Here is an 8,079-nt window from a genome sequence, read left to right as displayed (position 1 = left end):
CACCTCTAAATTGAGCATTTAGGGGACACCTTGATACAAGGACTTCAGATTTCAACAGACACAAAGAAGGACCAGAGAATAGAGGAGTATGACTGACTTGGCGCCAACCCTGGCAGCCTGCCTCCTGCACCCAACCCTTGAGGAACTACTGACTCCTGCCTCTGTGCAGACCCCAAAAAACCTGGAGGGCTGCCAGTGCTTCACCAATTGACAAAGAAACTCCCTTGGAGTATAGGGGCTACTCCCATGCAGCTGCAGGCACCAAAGAGGCAATGCCCCGAACAACGGTCTGCCGCCTATGAGAACTACCAATGCAGCAGCTGCCCAGAAAGAGGTAGCTGTGCTCCTACAGGTCCGATCCATCCTCCCTCTAAGTGTGGGGATGCCAGGACTGACCAGAGCTGAACATCAATATCTGGGGTACTGGACCCCTTGCAGCAACCATGCCTTGTTGAGACCAGACCAGACACCAACGTCAAGGAAGACCAACCTGCACATCAAGGGTCTTCAGGGACAACGAGAGTGGCCCGGCTGTCCTGTCTGCCCCCTTCTGCAGAACCGAAACCAAAGACAAAGAGCGAATCCTTGACCGCCACCAGCCAGACACTGAGCACCTGAGCCCCACAGCCCGAGTAGAAGTTGACCAATGATGTCCCTACATGCTCAAGCATCTCAAGGGTCGAGCCCCTGTTTAATTAAACGTCAACTGTTCCCTGTGGGTTCCCTAAGACTGGCCCCAGATTGCAGCCTCTTTCTGACCAGACAGTCCTCATTGAAGTGAATACGACATCTGACGCCGTAACACACCTCTGCACCTTGACGCTCCAGAGCCTCCCGAGGTGACATGTTGGTGTGCTCTTAGACCTTGCCCCATACTCACCTTAAGTCCCAGAGAACAGTCCAGTAAATCGGTGTAAACTTTTGAAAACTGTCAAAATTCATAACTCCCCGCATGCCTAAACCCGATGATCTTGGTATCTAAATTCATATAAAAGTGCATGTTATTTTTGTAAATTGGTGTCAGATTTCTTTATTGAGTGTGTGTCACACTTACTGCCGTTTTGTGGCCAATAATCCTAAACACTACCCTCTGACATGCCTAACTGCTTGCCCACACTACCACAAAAGAAAGCATTTGGGGTGTCATTTGTGCCTCTGCAAACAAATTGGAGTTTGCCTGGACTCTTTACAGTGTACCTCAAAAGACAATAGTTTTAGAGTATGGACCTGCATGGATTGGCATTTGTGGTATAGAGAACCAAGCTTATTATGACGACCTTTCATCCGTGGGTGAATCGTGTAACGTGTCAATCAACCAGCACAGACAAGTGTATAATGGGACAAGTGAGTGGCAAACAAAACAGGTACTAGGGCCTGGGTGATAGTCGGGATGGTGTCAGTGGCAGACGTGGGTTGGTATGGAGTGGCCTGGTTAGGACAATAGTGCAAGGTGGGCAAGTGGAGTTATTAGGAGTAGGGGAGGAATTAACAAACCTGAGGAGGGATGTTCAGTTCCGAGCGCCGTGGGAATGCGGGGCGCCAACTAGTGATTCCAGAGGGGGTCCAGGGCTTCTCGGTGGTTGAGAGGGTCAAGGTCCCAGAGAGCGGGAATGGTGGTTCCGTGACCTGATAGTCTGGAGAAGGGGGTAGACGGTTAGGTCAGTGGAGGGGGATTGGAAGGTGTTCTGTGCAGAGCCAGTTCGGATTGCTTACCTGCGGATGAAAGGTCGTCACAATAAGCTTGGTTAAGCATGGGCGGAAAATCCGTTTCGCTCGCGGATTTTGCGGATTTTCGGTAAATTCGCAATCCACGAGATTCGCGAATCTCCCGCAAAATCCGCAAATCCGCGAGCAGCGGATTTTGCTCGCACTGCTCGCACTGTTCGCGTGAGTTCGCGGCTTCCCAGTACAACTTCGCGCCCCGCGAATAAGTGCAAAATTGCAGAAATACGATCTTAGCAAAACTGAAACTACTTACCAGGTTCAAAAGTTCAGGCTCATCATTAGTAGCCATTTCCTGTAGTGCTTCCTGAGGGGCCCCTCCAGAGTTCAGTTGCCAGTTGCAACTATTATGTGACCCTGCTCTGAACCTCAGAATAGTTACACATATGCCACAAAGGTCCTGAATTACAGCTAAGGGAGACAAGCAGGAGCCAGGCTGGAAGTTCAAATCCATTAATCAGCCCCTAATTCATTATTGTCAGTTGGGGCAGGGCAGGTGTTGTAACTAATTTTGCAACAATGAAAGCACTTAGCAAGTGCAAAAGATCACTAATCAGGAAGCACTAAGGAAGCAGGTGCCAGATAAAAAAATATTCTGTGACACATTAATCAGCCCCAAATTAATTCAGGTCACTTGAGGCAGGGAAGGTGTGCTTGCGTTGCCACAATAATGTACACTGACTGGACAACCAGAGGGTGCTGTGATGAAACAGAGGGTGGCATGGGTGGGCCAGAGGGTGGCATGAGTAGTCAGAGAGTGGCAGTGGTGACAGAGAGTGGCAGTGATGAAGAAGAGTGTCCCAAACAGGCTGGACACGTAGAAACAACAAGTTCGCGAAACTTGCGACCCGACAGCTAAGTTCGCAATTTGCGAAAGTGTACAAAACCCTCGCGAACTGGCAGAAACCCGCGCAAACACAAAAAAAAAAATCCGCAAATTCGTGAGAATTCGCGGATTTTGCGGATTGCAAGTTCGCAAATCCGCAAAATTCGCGAACGCGAGATTCGCAAAATTCGCCCATGCTTAAGCTTGGTCCTCTATACCACAAATGCCAATCCATGCAGGTCCATACTCTAAAACTATTGTCTTTTGTTCCCCTTGTATTTTCCCTACAGGGTTATGGTTAACCTCCAGGCAATGCATTTTTAGTACTGATGATGATCCTTCATTTTACATAGGATCGAAACGCCGTCAACAGTTTATGTAGTTCTCACGCTAGTTTCCCATTGTGTTACCCAATTGTGTTTACTACATGTGGTCAGCTTGGTTAAAATGTAACTCATTACCAGCGTCCCCTTACCTTAGATTTGCCTGCCAAATATCCCTTTGTGTAATGTTTTTGTTTTATCCCTTTGTGTTATATGTACTGGATACAGGACTGTATCCCACTGTATAATTGTTCACCCAATTTTCTGAATCCTTATAATTGATTAAATTTTGTCCGGCTGGACATTTTTTCTTATAGTACACAGTGTTGTCTATAAATCCATTAAGTTCCTTATCTTATTGACTATATTAAGGACCCTTGTTTTTTGTAATAAAAATTTCACAGCACACCCCTCACCAGGGGAACACAAATAAAATTACACCAGACTGTACAATCAGTCATTGGCAAATTACCCACAAAACGGGCACAAATTCCGTTCTGGTTGGCTCAAAACATTACTCAAATAGAGGCAGTATTCTCCGATAGTACACCTCATGAAAAACACAGAATTCTGACAATCTGTTTACCAATGGGGATCGCACCACATGTGGAAGACTGTGACACTTGGGGAACAGTCTTTGCTTCAATCTACACAAAAACACATGGTGTTCCGTCTATGGCGGTTATACCAGACGTACTAAGACAGATTCAAAATGAATACGGTCCAGAGCCTGCTTTAAATCTAGGTATGAAATTACTGAAAGATTTTAAACAAGTCTCGGCTATACTACTAGCCAACATAAAAGGAGAAGCAGCATCAGTGGTGATTCGCCAAAAATTAAAAGAAACAGATATAGCAGAACAACCTTTTGAACTTGCCAGAATAATTGAAAAATCCTATGAAGAATTAGGTAGAGATAGTTTAGGTGGGAAACCACTAAAACCACAACTAACAGAAAATCCTGAAAAAACTTTCATTAAAAATAGTTTAATTACTCAAAAAAAGAAGTGGGAGGATAATAAACAGACCACTCCCGGAGAAAAACAGTAAGTCCAAAGGAAAGTCTCCCCAACAGAGAGATAGATCTCCAGAACGGGGGGTGGGGGGGCGGTAGGTCTCCTCAACGGGAGCCCTCTGAGAAAATATATAACCTCAGAAATAGGGACAATTTGAAAAAAAACGGAAGGATATCAAGATACTGATACACGTCCCTCTCGATCTTTTCAGACTTCCTCGCAGAAATCGGAAAGAAGAGGACGGTCAGTACATAAAGAAGAGCGCGTCAAGTCCAAAGACAAGGAACTCGCTCACCAAAGTAAAAAATCTCAATTTCCCAAAAAGAAGGTAGCAAGCATAAAGATAAAACATGCCGAGGATCCTGAGGACACAACTCAAGAACGGGGAGTGGGCCCAGACAATGCTAGACAGCGCAGCAGAAGTGACCATAGCTCACAAGATCCTGATGAATCTTCGGGCGACAGTGGACACGAATGAATATATTCAGGTGGAAACTGCAGACACCAGAGTCAGTGTACCCCATGAATTATATGAAATAACATTGCGTATAGAAGGGGACATCACTAGGAAAATAAGAACTCTCTTTTGGGAGAAACTATCTAAAGGCTATGATTTTCTTCTAGCTGAGAAAGACTGGCCACCAGAATTTGTTAGGGAGTGCCCACATGGCGAAGAAATGATTATGCCTGCCTTCTCAAATCATATTCCAATTCATAAAAAATACACATATGCTAGAAAATGGGCAGTTGCCCAAGCCACTGCATTGTAAAAAATCATGTAGGGTGGGATGAGGAATCCCCTCACCATAAAATCCAGTTAAAAAATCAACCTACTGCACAAAGGCAGTATCCTGTTAAGCAAGAAGCTAAAAAACAAGTCAGGGAGCTCTTAGACCAACTTGAGTACCAGGGGGTGATTGAAACATGCACTTCACAAATGAACAATCCTTTGTTTCCTGTCTCCAAACCAGACAAGTCATATAGTCTAGTATTGGACTACAGACACTTAAAATCTTGTTGCAAATCATTTACAGTACAAAATTCACACAGTGCAGCACTAATGAATAACATTGTGCGCAAAAAATATAAAACGACATTAGATATTTCAAATGGTTTCTTCTGTCAAAAGATTGCACCAGAAAGCAGGTATTTTACTGCTTTCTCAAGTATGGGGACCCAGAGGCAATTTTGCAGTCTCCCCCAGGGATTCAAGAATAGCCCAGGATTATTTTCAGCCAGAGTAACAGAGTTACTACAAATGTATGATGATGAGGCATTACCTTATGTCGATGACATCTATCTAACAGACGATGATTTGGACAGGCACTTGAAAAGAGTGAACACCATTATACTTGGGTTCGCATCTGAAGGGTACAAATTCAACTTTAAAAAATCACGGATTGCCCACCTCACTGTCCTATTTCTAGGATATGAGTTATCAAGTGAAGGGAAAAGCCTGGCAGCCAACTTCTTAGAGAAATGTGCGCTGCTCCAAGCTCCAAAAACACTGAAAAACTTACAATCAATTCTAGGTTTTCTGAATTTTGGAAGAACTTACGTTCTGAATTACGCAGAGAGGGTTAAACCTTCGACAAATTAATTAAACCTGATTTCAAACCATCTAATTGGACTCAAACTCACACAGAAATTTTCCGTTCAATACAAACAGACATGTTAGCAAAAACAAAGCTACAAACATGCGTAAACGTACGCAACCTTGTAATCCGAGTCATCCCAGGAAGAATCAGATTCACGTACCTGACCTATAACGAAGGTGAAACGGTACCAATAGCTTACAAATTACACTTGTACACACAAGCTGAAATAAAATTCACTTCAACTGAGAAAATTCTGACAGCGGTTCAAACTGCTATAGCAAAAGAAAGAGCCCTCGCACAGGGAAAACGCATATCGGTCGTTACACCTGTACCTGCCCTGGAGGCAGTAACAAGAGCGAGCATTCCAAATGCTAAAGCTTTACATCCAAGATGGATACAATGGGTTAATTCTTTTGCTGCAACAGACGTTGAACACGCTTTTGATCTCAATATGAAAAAACTAGAATATCTAGACTATGAACACTAATGTCCTCTGCCAACCGAAATTCTGCCTCTTGAACAGTACTGTTTAATATATACAGATGGATCTGCACAACACTGGATTGTGGATAAACAAGTATACAATGCTGCATGCGCGATTGTAAAAGGTCGATGGCGCATAGGTAAATTCAGACCAATGGTCACTAAAACTCAATCACTCAGGAACTGTACAGCTCAGCGAGCTGAACTACAGGCTCTCAAGATGGCGCTTGAAAATGCTGATCGCGAATTCCCCACACTAATAGTGTGCGATTCGTATTACTGTGTCCAGTCTTACAATGAATACTTGCAGAACTGGGTTCAAAACGGTTTCAAAGACGCGAAAGGTGGCACAATAAAGCATAAAATGCTTTGGGAACAAGTAGTTATTTTACAAAAAGAACTACAAAAGACTCACGTGATCCATACACTGAGTCATCAACGTGATGGCGTTCAAGTTGCAGGAAATTCATTGGCTGATGAAGCCGCAAAGGCAGCTGCCCACGCGGCTTATGTAGCTACAATTAAGCTTTCTAAAAAAAGAATAGACGGTGAAACGCTACTAGCAGTAAAAGCCTCAATGGAAGGCAATTATGCGGCGTTACCTCTAAACTATCATCTCGGAAATACATACATAATTGATGCAAAATCTGTTCCTTTTGCTCAAATCCCTGGAGTGGGGGACAGAGTAATTCCAAACAGGAAACAGAGGGCTTACTTGGTAGAAGAAGCACATATGGGAGAGGGTCTGACACTCTAATAGAATTACAAATGAAGTACTGGTGGCCGTGAAAGAGCGTGCACATTTATAACTTTGCAATTAATTGCCAGAACTGCAACAGAGATCGCAGTTATGACCCGGACCATGAGGTTCCGTGACGATTTGAACCCGTGTTTTCAATATTGTCGGAAATACATAATATTGGTATCAGCGAACCGCAAATGATCCATTTAGCATATCCTGGTGTTTTCGCTACGCTACGAGCAAGAGTACTCCTGTTACAAACACATTTCTGATCTACCCATGGCATCCATCTTAGATCATGGCAGCCATTTTGTGTTTCTTGCCCTCACATACGCAATAACCTCTGATCACTTCATTTCAATTAAGGACACGTAGGCTTGGCCGACGATTCACCTCTTTAGTGACACGTGCACCTTGGAACAGAACACGCTGTAGCTGCATGATTCGACAAAGGTTGCCTCCTCTGCCCGAGGCCAGCCCTGCTGAACTGGTTCTCGTGTCCATTGTCCTGATCATGATTAGGCGGCCAAAGCCGGTAGCCTTGCCCATTTACAAACCACAAACATCCCTTATCCCACTTTCCTATCTTACACACCTGGCTCCGTTCCTTTCTTTCTGAATCTTTATTAGGGGGAGGTAACGAAATTTACGATGAGGCGGTCCGGCTCTTGAATGTAATATTGACAAGGGATTGTGATGAACTAGTGGGAACCCCTCTTCGTAATGTTTGGCATCAGATATTATCGACAGTTCCTGTGCAACGCCAAATATTTATTGTTTAGGACACAAAGGTTTGGGAATGTACTAGCATTGTAAAGAATTTGCCTGAAGCCCAATTTTTAGTATATAAGGAGCAACCCTCTTTGTACAAATCGAACAGGCTCCTAGAATCTGCCCGTGTGTAGTTTCTGTGACTTCTGTGTCCCTGCAGTAATAAACCTTTGGTCTTTGACGCCACCATCGAGAAGCCCGTGTTTCTGTTTATTTGTGCACCAAGGCAGGTGGAACTCCGGGGTCTTTGGGTGTTGTTCCCTGACACCTCTGGACGGAACCAAAAAGTCCAGAACTCCAATTGGCGCCCAACGTCGGGCGACGTCATTCGGTACCGGTCCAAAAGCCTGAAGAGTTCGAGAAGCTTCGTGTGAAGATTCCTGAGGGAGGCGCCCCACTTCATCGATCCCGGCATATCGCAAAAGTGGCCCGAAGTTCTCTTCCACGAGGGTTCCCGTTCAGGACGGCTGCAGTGGGCCGTTGCCTTGACCGTCGCCCTGTCTTGGACCCGAGGTGCAGTCCTTAGTACGGCGAAACGTGACGGGTTTCTCCTTGGTGACGTCTTCAGTGCCTCAGTTAAGTATTTAGTGGTTGCTAG

The sequence above is a fragment of the Lissotriton vulgaris genome, chromosome 1_1, assembly GCF_964263255.1.
Source record: "Lissotriton vulgaris chromosome 1_1, aLisVul1.2, whole genome shotgun sequence".
Taxonomy (NCBI): Eukaryota; Metazoa; Chordata; class Amphibia; order Caudata; family Salamandridae; genus Lissotriton; species Lissotriton vulgaris.
Note: the sequence above shows the minus strand (reverse complement) of the source record.